Genomic DNA, 19,386 nt, shown 5'->3' on the forward strand with positions numbered 1-19,386 from the left:
TTACGGCAATCTTCCATCAGGCAAGTAATTACTCTTCCGAGCTGCTTGTGGAGGGCCATTATTCAAGATACTGTAAGTAGATTGGAGACTGGAAGCATCAAAATCAAATAAATAAAAAGAATGGGCAAACTTTCACCTTGATATCTGTTTTGGCACTGGTGTGACATGCAAGATTCACAGTCAACCTGATCAAACAAGCTTTGATTTAAATCAAATTTAATGTTAAAAAATGCAATTAACCCAACCTCTCATATATTTAGTATTCTCCTCTTTTTGTTAGATCAAAATATTGAGATTTATATCTACTTTGGAAGAATGAGCTGTGGTGGCACAGTGTTTAGAATGCAGCACTGCAGATTAACTCTGCCCACTGCTAGGAGTTCAATCCTGACTAGCTCACTGACTTAGCTTTCCATCTATCCAAGGTTGGTAAAATGAGGACCCAGATTTTTGGTGACAGTATGCTGACTCTGCAAACTGCTTAGAGAAAGCACTGTGAAGTGGTATATAAATCTTTAAAGCACTGTGAAGTGGTATATAAATCTAAGTGCTATTGCTAAGTGCTATATTCCATCACAGACCCTAGGATGCATGTTCATTTAATACAATACAATAGCAGAGTTGGAAGGGATCTTGGAGGTCTTCTAGTCCAACCCCCTGCCTAGGCAGGAAACCCTAGACCGTTTCAGACAGATGGCTATCCAACATCTTCTTAAAGACTTCCAGTGTTGGGGCATTCACAACTTCTGGAGGCAAGCTGTTCCACTGATTAATTGTTCTAACTGTCAGGAAGTTTCTCCTCAGTTCTAAGTTGCTTCTCTCCTTGATTAGTTTCCACCCATTACTTCTTGTTCTACCCTCAGGTGCCTTGGATAATAGTTTGACTCCCTCTTCATACACTAAACAGCAGTTTATAAATTCCCCAAATAAACAAGTGTGAATAAGACACCTGTCCCTAATTCACTTCCCAACGTTCAGTCTTAACCGTATGACTGTGTCTATGATGGCAAACCTATGGCACACAGAGCCCTCTCTCGTCGACCTGAAGTTCTCCAGCTGGACAGACGTGGGCGATGTGAGCTCTGAAGAGGCTCACATGAACCCTGCCTGACAAACTGTCTCTGAGATCCATTTTTGGATCAGAACCCCCCTGGAGGGGGGCGGGTGAAGAAGGGGCAGCGTCTCATCAGACCTAGAGGGAGCGCAACAGGTCCCTCGTAGGTCAGAGATTTACCTCAGAATCGGAGCTGGGGCAGCAGCATGGCAACATGTTGCACAAGAAGCTGGCTCCAGGCCAAAAGCAGTTGAACAGGAGCATGCAGAGATGAGATGAAAGCCTGCGTCAGGCCGACCTCCCTCAGCAACCAAGAAAGAAACCACTTAACTCGATTTTGCAGAATTAAGAGTACTTTTACTGGTTATGAAAAGGCAGCAGCTAAGCAAAGCAAGATCTGAGGCAAAAGCGTGCGAAATCATACATATCAATATGTGACCAAACCCCCTCCCCCTGGTAGCCCTCATCCCAGTGTCCAATCTGCAAATCCCTTAGGTGTCATGTGAGTTCCATCTTCAAGGAGCATCATCAGGTTGGTATGCGGACGGTTGGCCTTGACCGACACCAAGCGCTAATCTCCAGCATGCGCAGTAGACGGTGAGACCAAAACTCCCACTCGACAATCTCTCCTGTATTAAAGCTTCCCCTCCTAAATACCAGCCCCCCTCCCCATTTCAATGGCAGCCAAAAGGAAATAGCGAAACAGAGACTGACAGCCTGGTAAGATCCATTAATCCACAGTTATAAACCAGAATTTGGAAAAGGCAAAGAACCTTGAGAGCATAAATAATATTGATGGACAGATTGGGATTTTTGCAAAAAGAAAGAAGAGGCCAGCTGCTCTTCTGGTTAACAGTCTTCACAGGTGCCAGAGTGCCAGAAAACGGCCAGAAAACAGCCCGAAAAACAGCCGGAAAATAGCCTGGAAAATGGCCCGGAGAAGAACAAAAAAATAGGCATGTGCGTACCAGCAAGCTGGTCTTTGGGTTTTGGGCGCTTTGGTGCGTGCAAAAACTAGCTGGCCGGTGCACATGCTGAAAGCCCGAAGACCAGCTGGCCGGCGCACGCATGCACACCAACCAGCTGGTCTTTGGGTTTCCAGCACTCCGGCACGCACGCCGGCATGCACGCACACACGCACATGTGTTCCAGTTTGGGCACTCGGTGCCAAAAAGGTTCACCATCACTGGACTATGCGCTCAAGGGGTAGAAAGGCATAGGAACTGAAAATAGTAAATAATAAACTCTGCTACCCAAAAAGGTTGTAATTTTATAGGCCTTTACCTGGGAGTAAGTCACAACGACTTAAGACAGTGTTATTGGCTGGCTGGGGAATTCTGAAAGTTGAAATACACCCATCATGAAGTTTTTTTTTTAAAAAAAGCTATTATAGGATTTTACACAGGAGTTCTGTGTAAATTCATACTGAACTTGGCAAAACTTGGTGTCTAGAACAGTGCAAGTCTTGTTTGCCATTTCAGTTTTCCAATTTGCTCATTTAACTTCTTGCTTGTTTAAGTTTCTATTGCTCCCTTTTGCAATAGAATTTCTTGTTCTTCCTTGAATTGTCCGCACATGGATATCTCTTATTTGATGTCCTTGCCTGTATGAAAGCACATCACAAGGCACCTGGCTCTGTTCTCACATTCTTAAGTGAGCAGTGGATTTTTTTTTTATGTACTTAGGAATACTAAAAAAAAAGAAAAAAGAAGGACCAGTTGAACAAGGCATTGAATCTCCAGAGAATTAAATTTTGTTCCAGATAGATTAGGATGAAGTCTTCCATGGTGGTATTGTAGAAACTCCAAATCTCAGTCAGTTGCTCCGTTTTGCCTGCTGTCCTGCTAGTGCACGGATGTCAAACTCACTATGTTACATTGCTGTCATGTGACATTTCATGATGTTTTTCCCATTTGCAAAGCTGGAGTGGGTGTGGTCTATGCATGATGCATCCAGCCCACAGGCTGCCAGTTTGACACCCACTGTGCTAGTGGTTCAAATACTGATACTCACACAGTTGCTATGGTAGTTCACAGTTTATTCAAGGTCAAAGAAATAACCAATCAGAACATGCAAATCGAAACAGACTCATGCTTACTTAAATAGTTAGCTTTTAAAAAATAGCATAGAAAATAGTCTAAAGTCAGTCCAACATTCCAAGAGTTGGGTCAGGGGTCAGACAGTCCAGAGGTCAGAATTTCAGATGCAGAATCCACATGATTTGTCATACAAGAGCCAGAGATCAGAGGAACATGGATCAGGATTGCCTCTGCAGCAGGGGTGGGTTCCAGCGAGCACTACTGCTGGTTTGCTCATGTGCATGCTTTGCATGTGCATGCTTGATGTGTGCTGCGCACGCATGCACAGTACAATTAAAATTGTTCTGCACATGTGCAGAACTGAAAAACAACATGGCGCCGCTGATGGTGGCAGCGACCGGGGAACCAGTTCTGGGGCGTGGCAGACCTGGGTCACTGATGGTTCCAGCAACCCAGACCGGCAAACCACTACTGGTTCTGCTGAACCGGTCCGAACCGGTAGGAACCCACCACTGCTCTGCAGCCAGCTGCCATTAACCAAGAGATTTATTTCCTTCTTAGCAAGAAATCTCTGTGTTCTACTCTCCTCTTTGCTTACTGTGTGCAAGAGCTGGGACGTCTTATGTCATTCTTGTCTGACTGCTCCAGCTGTCCAGATAGTGCCTGTTTGTGATCAGCCTCATGTGGTTCTTGGCTTTGTGTTTCCTGAGGCTGACATTACATAGGTTCTGCTGCAGTCTCTTCTTCACAGTTAGGATCAGCACCTGAGTCATAACATCTACCTGGTCTTTCAAGAAAAAGAACTAGTGAGAAAAAGAGACCGAAAAAGAAAATATCTCCATCACAACGAAGGCCTGGTCATACAACACACATCTCCCACACACTGATTGATTTCTAGGGTCAAATCACACCTACTGCTGTCTGCCCAGCCAATGGGGAAGGAGAGAATATTGGCATCAAGTCTTGCCAATATTTTCCTGGTGCAGAGGTTCATGGGATAGTAGGTCTTATCCAGTGGTGGGATTTTTTTTTTTTTACTACCGGTTCTGTGGGCGTGGCTTGGTGGGTGTGGCATGGGTTGGTGGGCGTGGCAGGGGAAGGTTACTGTAAAATCTCCACTTCCTCCCCACTCCAGGGGAAGGATACTGCAGAATCCCCATTTCCTCCTGATCAGCTAGGACTTGGGAGAATAGATGGGGGTGGAGCCAGTCAGAGGTGGTATTTACCAGTTCTTCAAACTACTCAAAATTTCCGCTACCAGTTCTCCAGAACGGGTTAGAACCTGCTGAATACCACTTCTGGTCTTATCTGGACAAAGTAGCTGGGGACTCTTCACTGCCAAATTGGAGATTATGAATGCGTTTAGTGTGACCTAGAGGTGCTTTTTCAAGAGGCAACTGGACTTTCTGGTTTTTCTTTGAAGATGTTTCACTTATACAATACAATACAATACAATACAATACAATAGCAGAGTTGGAAGGGACCTTGGAGGTCTTCTAGTCCAACCCCCTGCCTAGGCAGGAAACCCTATACCATTTCAGACAAATGCCTATCCAACATCTTCTTAAAGACTTCCAGTGTTGGAGCATTCTTAACTTCTGGAGGCAATGATTAATTGTTTAATTAATTAATTGTTCTAACTGTCAGGAAATTTCTCCTCAGTTCTAAGTTGCTTCTCTCCTTGATCAGTTTCCACTCATTGCTTCTTGTCCTGCCCTCAGGTGCTTTGGAGAATAGCTTGACTCCCTCTTTGTGGCAACCCCTGAGATATTGGAACACTGCTATCATGTCTCCCCTAGTCCTTTTTTCTATTAAACTAGACATACCCAGTTCCTGCAACCGTTCCTCATATGTTTTAGTCTCCAGTCCCCTAATCATCTTTGTTGCTCTTCTCTGCACTCTTTCTAGAGTCTCCACATCTTTTCTACATCGTGGCGACCAGAACTGAATGCAGTATTCCAAGTGTGGCCTTACCAAGGCATTATAAAGTGGTATTAACACTTCACGTGATCTTGATTCTATCCCTCTGTTGATGCAGCCTAGAACTGTGTTGGCTTTTTTGGCAGCTGCTGCACACTGCTGGCTCATATTTAGATGGTTGTCCACTAGGACTCCAAGATCCCTCTCGCAGTTACTACTACTAAGCAAGGTATCATCTACTGTACCTGTGCATTCTGTTTTTCTTGCCTAAATGTAGAACCTTACTTCTCATCCAAGAAATTTCTTCAGGTTTGCTGAAATGAAACAACTTTAAAGAAAACCCAGAAAACCTAGTTGCCTGTTGAAAAAGCACCTTTAGTACAACCATAACCTGGATGACTGAGCTTCTCCATAGGCATTTAATGTGACTTTTGGCTGCCGAAACTCACTCCCCCCAAATGTTATTGGGTCATTGACTGATTGAGTTAATACTGTCCTGTACACAGAAATGTTTCTTTTAAAAATATGTGATCCATTCAATTGCCTCCAGATAATTGAAATAATGCAACACATTGAACCTGGAACAAAGAGCCTAGCAGTTGAAGCCAGGAATAGATTCCAGATATCTTACTTCTTCCCTATAATATCTTCCTGTTCCACCTGCCTGTCATTTTTACATTTAATAAAATAAAAGTAAATAGGAAGGCGACATGCTGTAGAAGACTAGCCTCTCCTATTTCAATAGCTATGTTTGTGCCACACAAATATCTCACTTAAGCAGGGTACCCGGAGGATATAGTCGAAACAGCCAAGATGGTGTGCTTGAAGGTCTATCTATTTGTTTATGTATGGGACATGTACGGTGCTCATAATAAAGGGATCCAGTTTCATAGGAACCACATCTTCTCACAGAGAGGGGCTCCTCCAGGTGCCGTCTGCTAGACAATGTCGTGGGGCGGCGCCTAGGAGTAGAGCCTTCTCTGTGGCGGGCCCAGCCCTGTGGAATGACCTCCCTCCGGATATTAGGAATACCTCTGACCTCCGCTCCTTCCGTATTAAGCTGAAGACCCACCTATTTCAAGCAGCTGGCCTGGCTCAACTCTGATCTAACCATATCGCTCCTGACGGGTTTTTAACTGGGTATTTTAATTATATTTAATTTCTAGGGGTTTTAAATACTGTATTTTAATTGTTTATCAATCGACCTCCTCCTTGTGTATGTTTCAGTGTATGTCTTTGTTATATGTTTGTTTTGTTTACATATTTATTTCGTATGTTTCGTTGTACGCCGCCCCGAGTCCTTCGGGAGAGGGTGCGGCTAAGAAATAAATATATTATTATTATTATTATTATCTTTTGACCATATCCTGTGGACTCCTTTATTTAAAAGGCCTAATTGAAGAAGGAGGTCACTAATTCGCCTTCCAGTTTATGGGTATTATGACTAGGCAAGCCCTGATGGCATCTATTTTAGAATAGAATTCTTTATTGTCTAAGTGTGATTGGACACACAAGGAATTTGTCTTTGGTGCATCTGCTCTCAGTGTACATAAAATAAAAGATACATTCATCACGAATCATAAGGTACAACACTTAATGATAGTCATAGGGTACAAAGAAGCAATCAAATCATACTAGGAAATGATCAATATAAATCTTAAGGATACAAGCAACAAAGTTACCATCATACCAGTGATATGTAAGTGGGAGGAGATGGGTGATAGGGATGATGAGAAGACTAATAGTAATAGTAATGCATAGTATTGCATAATGCATAGATTAATAGTAATAGTAATACACTTTTATAAGTGTATCTTACATGTATTCCAAATTCCAAAAGTGCCCTGGGCCGAAAGATTTCTTGTTCCTGAAAATGTGTTCACTATTACTTGCTTACATTCGACTGGCTATAAACCCAAAGCTGTCTATTGGCCTTATTACTTTTTTAGAGCCTTTCCTAAAAGGATATAATTGGTGTCTATTATAAATAGGATGCTGCTGGCCTAGATTGTATTTTGCTCTGATTCAACACAGTTCATATGGTGTGAAATCTCTTTGCTGACATTCATCTCCTTACTGATATTTTCGTATTTGGTTTTTTTAAATATTGAACAGTTCCTTATTCGCCTCATCATTCACAGATATCAATGGGACAATCAGAATCTGTAGAAAAAAGGGAAGCTTCTGAGTTTGCTTCTTGATCCTGGAAGCATCCATTCAACCAGTTAAGCAAATAAAACACTACACAGGGTGAAAAAGCAGAGACATCACCCTGCCAACAAAAGTGCGTATAGTCGTGGCTATGGTTTTCCCAGTTGCAATGCATGGCTGTGAAAGTTGGACCATAAGAAAGGCTGAGCGCCAAAGAATTGAGGCCTTTGAACTATGGTGCTGGAGAAGACTCCTGCGAGTTCCTTGGACTGCAAGGCGATCAAACCGGTCAGTCCTAGAGGATATCAACCCTGACTGCTCTTTAAAAGGCCAGATCCTGAAGATGAAACTCAAATACTTTGGCCACCTAATGAGAAGGAAGGACTCACTGGAAAAGAGCCTAATGCTGGGAAAGATTGAGGGCAAAAGAAGAAGGGGACAACAGAGAATGAGGTGGCTGGATGGAGTCACCGAAGCAGTAGGCGTGAGCTTAAATGGACTCCAGAGGATGGTAGAGGACAGGAAGGCCTGGAGGAATGTTGTCCATGGGGTTGTGATGGGTCGGACATGACTTCGCAACTAACAACAACAACAAAGAACAAGGTGAATTCAGCATTCAACTCCTATATTGTAATTGCCATTGTTCATTGGCTGAAGGCTGAGCTTATATAGTCAAAACAGAATCAGCCATCAGTGAATGACATGAAAATTATAACTTGCTCAGAAGAAATCTAGCTTTTTTGTTAAGTTCAAATGAATAAATATAATAAATAAGAGAAACCCCACCCCCACAGTTCTTGGAAAATGTCATGTGCTCAGGAAATAGCTATTATTTCTATTTATTTATAAAATCTATTGAAAGAAATTTATTTCATTCTGATTCTGATTTTGCATTCTTGTTTTAATATTCTATAAGCTGCCTACTGTCTGATTGATTTCAGGTGGTCAAATAAATATCATAAATAAATAATAGATAAAATGGAATATTTTATAGAGAGTGGGGGGAAATGATGGAAAGCAATTCTGAGAAGAGAGCCCAGCTGCCTGTCTGATTCCTTAAATTCAGCTTAATATATCAGAGCTGCAAAATCTAGACAAGCACCAGATGTATCAGCAAAGGAATACAGAACAGTTTGACTCTTTCCTCCCCTCTGGTGGCCAACCAGAGTTTTGCATCTGATTCCATATCCTGCTAGAAGTCCTAAAGGTGCCTTTTTCAGGAGGCAACTGGACTTTTTTGTTTTTTTTTCTTTGAAGACGTTTCGTTTCTCATCCAAGAAGCTCCTTCAGCTCTGACTGGATAGTGGGGAATGGAAGGATTTATACTCCTTACAGATCCTTCCATTCCCCACCAACCAGTCACAGCTGAAGGAGCAAAATGTCTTCAAAGAAGAAGTCAAGAAAGTCGAGTTGCCTCCTGAAAAAGGACCTTCAGGACAACCATGACCTGGATGACTGAGAACCTCTACAGACTTTTATCCTGCTTGAAGCACGTCACCCTGCACATTTTAATGACACTCTTATATTGACTATTATGTGTATCCTTACAATTTATACTGATTGTTTCCTAGTATGATTTGATTGCTTATTTGTACCCTATGACTATCATTAAGTGTTGCACCTTATGATTCTTGATGAATGTCTCTTGTCTTTTTATGTACATTGAGTGCATATGCACCAAAGACAAATTCCTTGTGTGTCTAGTCACACTTGGCCAATAAAGAATTCTATTCTATTCTATTCTATTCTATTCTATTCTATTCTATTCTATTCTATTCTATTCTATTCTATTCTATTCTATTCTATTCTATTCTTTTTTATGAAAAGTTTTTTTATTTTTCCTATTCTATTCTATTCTATTCTATTCTATTCTATTCTATTCTATTCTATTCTATTCTATTCTATTCTATTCTATTCTATTCTATTCTATTCTATTCTTTGTACCAGAACTACTGAAAAAGACAGAAGCCAATTTGTTTTGCTTTCGAAAATATATTCTTCTGTTTCTTTAAATTAAATAAAATAATCTCCTTCCCTTTTCTCTCTCTGAATCCATATAGGCAAGTGGGTGAAGTTTGTGCATGTGTGTGTGTGTGTGTGTGTGTGTGTGTGTTGTATTTGTGCTGATAAATAAGGGAGATTAGTATAGATCTATTTCAAGCTATTTAGCTCTCATCAGCTAGACACACACACACACAAAAACACACAAACACACACACACACACAAACACACACACACACACACACACACACACACACACACACACGGACAGGCGCACCATAAAACTGGATTACAGCGTTTCTCTTCCCTTTTCAGCTTCTTGCCTGCTTCCTTCTCTTCTCGTCTTTAGGGGGCTCTGTGGAAGGTGAAAGCTGGAAGTCAGGTGACGGTCTTGCACCACGCCAGGGCTGACTCTATGGTCCTGAGCTGTCCAGCACTTCAGGAGCCGTTCACTGGGGGATGCTCCGAAAGAGAACGGCGGCAGGGCGATTGTCGAGAAGCAAGATTGACCGGCGAAGAAGCCGGGGACGGAGCAAGAATCCCAGCAAAAGCAAAAGGCAGGAAAGGCTGAGATCCAGGGTGGGGGGAATCCAGAAGGGAGAAAGGCTGGCAGGAGAGAGGCGAGGCCAAACCCAGCTGCAGTGACTGGCACGGACACAAGATCACAAGGGCGCAGAATTCCCCAGCAAGGTATGATAAGACAGGAGGGGGTGGGGTGGGTGGTGGAGGGGGACAATCTGGCTTGCTTTGGGCCGAGGGGGAGGAAAGTGGGGGCCGTGGGGAGAGAGCTGGCGACCGAGGGTCACAGCAGACCTCGAAGCCCTGCAATTGCCTAAGGGAGAAGCAGCAGCGGTGGAGGAGGAGGTGTGTGTGTGGTGTGGGGGTGTGGGGGTGCAGGAAAGCTTATCAAGAGGCTTTTTTGGCTGCAGCCCCATCTGTTGTGTCTTGGTATCCTCTCTTTGCAAAGATCAGTGGAAAGGATGGGAGCCTCGTGAGTGGGGTTGGGGGTTGGGGGAGAGAGCAGAAGGTGGATAGTGGCTGTGCCTCTTGGGAGAAGGAGGCAGACGAGAGACTCAGCACCCCTCAGATTCTCCCCATGTGATTTGTTTTGTTCGGTAAAGGAAGAAGACAATAACCCAAAGGGCTTGATGGGGAAGCTCTTGAGACTTGGCTCAATTTCAAAGAATGCACTTCTTCTCCAGTTGTCTGGTGGAGAAATTAAAAGCAAGGCATTGGTCCCTGAGAGGATGGGGATGTTGACTTACAGTAATTTGACAGCTCTCTTTTGGATGGGGAAGGGAGATTGGGAAATATGCCTAGGTCTTCCCGTGTGTGTGTGTGTGTGTGTGTGTGTGTGTGTGTGTGTGCGCGCGCGCGCGTGTGTGTGCATGAGAGAGTGAGAGAAAGTGTGTTATATGTTTTGGAAATTAATGTTTAGCAAGAGTGGAACATCCCTGGAATTTTACATCGTTCCATGTTATTTTCTTAAAGACCCATTGTCTTTATTTGGTCACCCAAGTCCAGGAGCAAAATAAATTAAAGTGGTGGGTTGCTTTTTTTTTGGGGGGGGGGGGAAATGGGGTAAGAGAGTTTATTCCAACCTTTTCCTAGGAAAAGATGACCTGGAGGTTTCCTAAGGTTTTTTCTTTTTTTCTCCACTGGGTTATAGGGTGGATCACATTTCTGCAAAGACAACAGAGGAAAGATAAGGACCTTAGTCCATTTTAGGGCACTAAGTAGCTTTTTGGAATAATTCACCATGGATAATTTGGAAACATTCCCGGGAGATTTGAAGGTGCAGTTTGGTAAAGGGATGTTGTGTAGAGATTAGGCGTATTCCTGCATTCTGCTCTGAATGTTGTGGGAAGCGCCCTAAGGGGAATCCTCTGTATTTGCAGGGGGCACATTTTGGCACAGGGAAAGTTGCAAAGTAAAATGGAAGTTTTTCTGCATCGGTTGCAAGAAAAGGCACAACAGGAACATCTAACACCAGGCAAAGGTGAAAAGAAAGCATGAATTGTGCAAACAGTTCAGCCAATCAATGCGCGAGACTTTGCATAAGTATGTGCACAGAACCATCTGCTTATATACAGAAATAGAGAGTAGCCTGCAAATGACGTAAGCGAAGTTAAGGAGATCCTTTGGGCTCAGCAACATAAGATCTAAGGTTTTAACATACACTAGATTAAAATGGTATAGGTGGCATTTCATCGTATAGTGGGAATTCAGCTATGGATTTCACATATTTGTTGTCAGTCTGGCCACAATGTTAAATCAGGATATGATGTAACGTTATGTGAACATAGACATTGATTGTGAGACTTCACCTCCTTAGGATTTAACATGGGTGAACATGGCTGGTTATTTAACCTGGTAACCAGCCTCATCAGTTTGGGTTCTCTCAATATATTAGAGCATAATCAATGGACTGGGTTCATATAACCCACTGAACTACTGAGACAAACAAATCAACCCTCTCACCCCACCCCACTTACATGTTATGCATAGACAACCACTAGATTTTTAAATTGCCTGGTTAAGTGTCTTATGCAAACCCAACCAAGATTCTGAAGTGCTGGGGATTGCAAATAAAAGAGGTACAATGAATATCACACCCTCTGAGAGTCCTTTGGGTCCCCTCATTGCTTGGATAGTCGAAAATATCTAGCTGCCTTAGGAGATGGACTATTTGCTCATCTTCAGGATGGTCCCACTCTACCTTTCCTCAATCAGGTGCCCTCTGCTTATGTAAGATTACCATTTGCATCATTCCTAGCTAGGATAAACAGCGGGCAGAATGGCTGGTTGGTAGGAATTATAATCTTTTTTTAATCAAAGTTTTTATTATTTTTTATTTTTTATAAATGTATTAAAACAATGCATGAACAGTGTAGCACCTGGGTGGCATACATTCTAATACAAATAAAACTAATAAAGTTAATCATATTTGTTACATTCCATCAATTTATGTATTTCTAATAATAATGCACATTTATATTAGGTTGCAATCTGTCATTGTTCAATTGTTCCACATTTTATCTTATTATTACTTCTATTTTATTATATAAAAATGTATATACTAATATTCCCCCTTCTCTTATTTCTCTCACTTATTCTATCTTTTAATCATGTCACCCTTGATTAAAAGGCATTATAATCTTAACCATCTGGAGAATACCAGATAAGTTTTTTTTTTTAAATGGAACCAGGGAAGGAGATCTGAATTCAAGTTCCTTCCACTCATGGATTGACTGAGTTCCTCTTTCATAGATCATGGTGGTTCTAGGAATAAAAACTGGAAAATCCGCAGATGTGCCACCTTCAGCTCCCAGGGGGAAATGTGTGATATAATGGGAAGAATTATTGGCTTGCAAGACTTCCTTCTGTAGTTGTACTGAGCATGCATAAAGTATAGGATGTGCCACTGAGCTGTGGGCCCTTCTCCCAGCTGGGCAATTGTTTCATGTCCTGATAAATTGCACCCATTAATCCTGGTAGCAACTATCAGGTGGGGGAAGAGAGACATTAGCTTTTTTAAAGGTACTGGCAAAGACAGAATTTGAATCAGAAACTTACTGGTGTTGCCACTTTTTGATGATGTCGGAGAAGGAATATTGTATATTCCTTAAGCCACACTAGGTCTTACAAGCCTCTATAATTCAGGTTGAACCAATAATAGTCACAACTGGATAGTGATTTACCCATCTCTGCAAAGAATTTTTCATTGTGGCCCCTGGGGCAGCTGCTTTTAATTTTTGTAACATTTTAACATGCAGAAAAATCCTTGAAAGAGAAGCCAGAGGCACACCCATTTTACAGATGAGAAAAGTGAGGTGGAGAGGCTGATTGCACAGAAATATTTTTAACGTGATGGCTGCTGAATGTGTCTACTTCATACAATATGTTGTATTGTATTCTGCAGAGCAGTGCAATACATTGCACCATAAACTAAAGAAAGGGTGTGAGTTCGCAGAGCATATTAAGCCATAAAAAGCTAGCAAAACATAGCTCATTGTACATATACTGATACTTGGTCTCTACTTTAGTTGGTTAAGCATGTTGTCTGAATGAAATTATTGAGAAGGAAATCTTATGTACAGTTTAGCCTCTTGAAGCAGGTGAGTGTTATATCTTTGTTTCCTTTGCAGGATGCAACTTGGCTCCCTCACCGGTTCCTATTATGTTATATTATATTTTTGGCTGCAAACAGTTTGATAGAGTTCTTGGCTCTATTTTCAGTTCACAGTGAGGATGTGTTGAACTGTTGATGATCTGTATGACAGTGATTAAAATCATGCTTTCCCCATCGTCTTAAACTGATCTGCATGGGTTTTGCCAATTTATCTTCAAGTAGGTTGGGAGAGTAGGTCAATGAATTTCGTGGAGCCTGAAGGGATAATTTGAAATTGGGTGGCCTTTGGTTCATTGGACCATTATAAAATTAACCCATAGATATAGCCTTCTCCTTGCTGGCAGCTCCTAGATGCCTTGGTCTATAACTCTCATTATAACAGTCAAATTGGGTTGGCATCAGCTGGATGGAAGCTCTCATTCAGGTACCTTCTCACCAAGATAGTGTTTTCTTAACAAGTTCTAGATTTCCTGTAATGTTGCTTAGAGCTCACAATTTGTGAAGCCTCAGCCCCAGCCCCTCCATGCCTGCTTTGCTTTTGCTCCCTTGTCCTTTTTAAAATCTAATTAGACAAATTACTGAATGTCACTGCTGAGAAGGTTAATGACAGTCCATTTCCTTGTCACCGGAAGCAACTGAGGCAAAGCACACATTTCTTGTCTGGGGACAGCTTTCTTTTGGACTGTTTGTCTGGCACCCACATTTTCTCTTTTCAGTGACAGACAAGCCCTTTAAAAAAAAAACCTCCTGGACCTTTAAAAGCCACCTCCTTCTGAAAGATTAATGGGGACGGTTTAAAGATCTAATGTATAATTTAGTGCTTGCATCCGCACACTTAACTTGGTCACTGAATTGACCCATTTTCTGAGTTTCAATAATACATAGACTCATAAACTTCACCAAACCCACTGAAACCAAACATTATTCGCCTGCACAAAAGATGTCAAGGTTTAAACAAACCAATTTATCCTATTGCAGAAATGCAGGCATTAGGTCTTTAGCTGAACTGATTAACTACGGGCGAACCCAGTTTTGAGTTACAAAGACTTTGTTGCTGATGACATTTGTACTATTTTTAGTTCTGAGATGGTTTTAGTTGTTGTTACGTTTCAAAGCCCTTGCCAGAATTTAATCATTCTTGTGCTCGTTTTAGGACCTTAATTTGATCATACAAAACTAATTGTTTTGTTTTACCTTGCCTAGAGAACTTGTTTTAAGAGACAGCTGATAAATAGACAGCAACAACAAGAATGCTAATAATACATTCCTAGCTATGCGGGGAAGAACCAGGCTAAAATCAAAAGTATATCGCTTGTAGGAACTGGGATTTTAAAAAAACAAAGCAACTCCTCCTCCTCCAACCTTAACATCCAGAATTGGCTCTATTCTTGCTAATTGAAAAATGAGAGTTAGGCTGCTGGAGAGTTTGGAAGGGAGAGAATCAAGGCACCTGTAAATGTATGCATGTCAAATCTGCCAGATGGTGGGCAGGACATTGCAATGGAATGCATGTCCCTTTTTTATACATGCTTTGCACATACAAAAAGATAGGGCTTTGAGCATGATGCCATATTTTTTGCAGGATTTGATACACACACATAAATACACATGCTACAGATGGCATTGAGTGAATCACCATTAAGCAGAATGGACCCTTAGATGACATATTTTAGTCTTCTTCTTCTTCTTCTTCTTCTTCTTCTTCTTCTTCTTCTTCTTCTTCTTCTTCTTCTTCTTCTTCTTCTTCTTCTTCTTCTTCTTCTTCTTCTTCTTCTTCTTCTTCTCCTCCTTCTCCTTCTCCTTCTCCTTCTCCTTCTCCTTCTCCTCCTCCTCCTCCTCCTCCTCCTCCTCCTCCTCCTCCTCCTCCTCCTCCTCCTCCTCCTCCTCCTCCTCCTCCTCCTCCTCCTCCTCCTCCTCCTCCTTCTCCTCCTCCTCCTCCTCTTGGTGAGAAGTTCTTAAATATTTACAATCTAAATGGCTTATAATTAACTGGCATATAATTCTGGCTTTTCAAATGTTAAGAAGTAAGTGAACCAGGCCTAGATCTTGCTCACTGGGTATAAAACCTTCATATAAAAGGGAAGTACACAACCTGTTATTGCCCAAGCAGAGTTCTCTGCCAGATGAAAAGGAAGAGATGGAATTTACAGGATGGAATTCTCTCCATAATACTAGAGTTGCTGAGATGGGAAGAGGTGGACAAGACAGATCGTGGTGACTTGGGGCTTAAACTGGAGCTTCTTAGTGGTAAATTGGGAATTCTGACAGTTGTAACATTGCCGGAGACACCAATACTGGAGATAGCTAGCCTAATTCTCTCTCTCTCTCTCTCTCTCTCTCTCTCTCTCTCTCTCTCTCTCTCTCTCTCTCTCTCTCTCTCTCTCTCTCTCTCTCTCTCTCTCTGTGTGTGTGTGTGTGTGTGTGTAGGAAGGGATGGGACAATGCAGAGAAGACTTGTTTTCTTGATGATGATTATCACAAAGGACACACTTTTTTCATTGAAGTTAAATCCACTATAAGGAATGAGAAGTGGAATGAATAACTTGCCAGATTTTTTTTAAATTAAAAAAACACACTATATGCGATAATGGGCAGAAGGAAAGGCAGCAAATTAGAAGGAGCCCCAATTAGCAGGATGGGCAGTTTAATTTTGGATTCCCATATAAGAGGTTTTCATAGGATTACCAACACTTATAATCAGGTCAGTTAAAGACGCCGCAGTTACACGAGCACAATTCAGTAAACTTTGTCCTCCCTTTTGTGATCTTTGCCTTGGCTTAAGGAAGACATTGCCATTAAGAGGGTCTGTGAAATGTTCTTTTCCCAGTTGATCTCTGCCTGCCTTTGTTCTCAACCCCCACCCCCAGTTGGGTCCAGCATTTGTGCAGATGGGTTGGGTTACTTGTATACGTTTAATCGGACCCTTCTAAAGAGATTGGTGGTTTAGAACCGGGTTGTGCTTTTTTGGTCCTGTTATAGTGGGCGAGGCTCCTGTTTCTTTTTAAGTAGTCTGTTTACTTCTCAATAGCCATTCTGTAGTTGGTTAATTTTTTTTTGCAAATTGTGTGTTTATTTTTATTTTATTTTATTTAGTTTGTCAAACATGTACAGGATAGCAGGTATAAGTATGAACATGGACATGAACAAAGGAAATGTGTATAAATAGATGGGGACAGTAAGAGAGGGACGGTAGGCATGCTGGTGCACTTATGCACACACCCTTTACGGACCTCTTAGGCATGGGGTGAGGTCCACGGTAGACAGCTTAAGGTTGAAGCTGTGGGGGTTTGAGGATGTAACAACGGAGTCAGGTAGAGCATTCCAGGCGTTGACCATTCTGTTGCTGAAGTTGTATTTCTGCAATCGACCTTGAGTTTGCGTCTATTATTTGCGCGAGTATTATTGAGGTTGAAGCTGAAGTTGTTGTTGACAGGTTGTAGCAGACAATTCTGATATGTGTATACATATTCATGAGGTAAACAAAGGAAAAGAAATATAGCTCCTTCCCCATCTTTTTATCTTAATTTATCATTTGTATTATAATTTTACAATATAATGGCCCGAGAGAAAGTGATTTATGACTGCTTTTCACATTTATGACCGTCGCAGCATCCCCATAGTCATGTGATCCAAAATTTGGATGCTGGACAACTGACTCATATTTATGACGGTTTGCCGTGTCCCAGGGTCATATGATCACCCTTTTAACCTTCTGACAAGCAATGTCAATGGGGAAGCCAGATTTACTTAAGAAACCATGTTTCGAATATAACGACTGCAGTGAATCACTCAACAACTGTGGCAAGGAAGATTGTAAAATGGGGCAAGACTCACATAACAAATGTCTCAGTTAGCAACAGAAGTTTTGGGCTCTTATAAGTTGGACTGTTATAAGTCGAGGACTACCTGTATATGGAAATATATGTGTGTATATGTGACTGTGTGTATATTCCTGTATGTATATGCATATACGTATGTATATATGTGTGGGTATATATATGTGTATGTTTATGTGTGTGTATCTATATATTTATACCTATATCTATACCTCTACTCTACATCTACATCTATATCTATCTAATATTATATATATATATATACATGTATGTATGTATGTAAGTATATTTGTATAGTTTTATTGCTTTTAACCTTGCAAATTGTCCAGAATCACCATGTGGCGAGATGGATGGCAAATAAATGTAATAATAAATAAATACTAAATAAATAAATACTAAATAACCAACCAACCAACCAACCAATAGCTAAATCTACTTTAGAATGACATCATTCACTATACTTCTCCATGCCTTTTAACTCTTGCAAACTCATCCTTGTTTTCACGTCATCCATAGACCTCTTCGTCCATTGCATTTTGTTCTCGAATCTCTCTCCTTTTCACAATCCCAATCATCTCCTCCTTGGACTTGCTGTAACCAAGAAGCACCAATCTAGATTAACGGTGTGCAACCTACACCCAATGAGATCATACGTTGGACTATAAGGGGAATGTGTGCCAGGCAGGATTGCATCTAGTTGTTCATTTAAAGTTAAATATAATTAATCTGATGGTCTCCAGCTGTGTATTTAATCATTTCCCCTTTCGTTCACATTAAAAATAATAACTCACTAACAACTTCAGAGGGCTGGAACCAAGAGTTCCATGACTGCAGGCAACTGTGTAGATTAGAGCTTCTGCCATGGGTGTTGAAATGATGAAAACAGCATATTGCTGGCGCACTGCAAGCTCTGCTTCACTTGCTAATATCAGGACGGTACAAAAGAATTGAGGCTTATATGGCATGATGCGGCTTTCACCATTCTGATCCCCTTGCCCTTCCCCTGGAAGCTGATGGTTCTGAACTTGTAGCGTAGAGTAGATCAAAGTGGATTACGTTCTCGCTGATCTGATACATTTTCGATCCATTGCTTGTTGCAGAGAGGAAGCCGGTTGTGGCATCCCGTTAGTTTGATGGCTTCTGGTGCTGTCATTAAAATGGCGCATTGTCACACAGCAAGAAAGGTCTGCGCCCTCTGTTTCGGTTTTCACATTTCAGCATTTTGTCAGGGGCTTTTTTTGGGTCTCCCTGTCTCTGAATGTATGTGAAGTTTTCAGCACTTTCCCAGGCTGGGGATATGCTGGAAGAGGTCATGTCATTATGACAAGCTAAACGAGTCAGGGAACGTTTGGATATGTAACTGTTCACATACCATGTTTTAAGGCATAATCGCTTTTCTTGCTCTTTCTGCCTGCTTTCCTTAATGTCCCCATTTTCTGGATAGGTAGCCGGTCAAGTTACATCATCCTCTCTGTCTAAGAACGGCTGCACTGCTTTATACAATGGCAATCAATAAAAGATACACACTGGAAGAAAAAGCTTCTAACGAAATGGAAAAACATTCTCCAACAGGGGGTAATTTAGGAATCGTTGTGGTTAGAGTTGTATAGTGTGATCTTTCACACGCCCTACAGATTTCAGAATTTTACGAATGAAGGTGAATATATGTATCCCAGGATAGTGTTGCAGGATCCAATCTGGGTTGGTCATCAGGACTAGAGGTTTTGTCTTCCGAGCTTTTGGACATGTCCTGGAGCCCATCTTCAAGGAACTTCTCTCTAGCAGACTGTGTGCTGTTCTGTGTGTGGTATTTATAGCTCTTGTATGTTGCTTTTTAGATGCTGATTGCGGTGTTGATGCCTGGCTTTTAAGTCATTGGCTGTCATTTGCTTGTTCTGCCCAGCCTTCATATTCTAAGTACTTGATAGGCTGGTGATAAATCAGCGCAGTTGACTGACAAGGGGCCTGTTTCCCAGGCTTCAATCACTTCCCTGGCTGTTTTTGTGCCTGCTCATCCAACAATCTTAGTAGCTGACACATTGAATACGTGTCCTTGTTCATTGAATTTAACTTGTATTTCATAAGTTGCTTTGCAGGAGTAGGAAACTATGGCCCCTTTAAGCCACGTGGAGTCCACAGTCATAAAGGGACCATAGTTCCCCACCCCTTCTTTAAAGAGTTGCAGACATATGCTGGGTTCTCACATGCTCCGTTTTGGAATTGAATCCGAAGCATTGCACCATCCTACTTAT

General features: G+C 41.6%; 1 protein-coding gene across 1 annotated transcript in view; it reads left to right on the forward strand.

The window, feature by feature from the left end:
• Window positions 1–9,701: 9,701 nt before the first annotated feature.
• Window positions 9,702–19,386, forward strand: part of SRRM3 (serine/arginine repetitive matrix 3) — a 219,489-nt gene continuing 209,804 nt past the window's right edge. Inside the window, exon 1 of the mRNA XM_081944796.1 lies at window positions 9,702–9,856. The gene's annotated coding sequence lies outside the window, so the exon portion shown is untranslated. The remainder of the gene's footprint in view (window positions 9,857–19,386) is intronic.

The sequence above is a fragment of the Natrix helvetica genome (genome assembly GCF_964273705.1).
Source record: "Natrix helvetica genome assembly, chromosome: 2".
NCBI classification, from domain to species: domain Eukaryota; kingdom Metazoa; phylum Chordata; class Lepidosauria; order Squamata; family Natricidae; genus Natrix; species Natrix helvetica.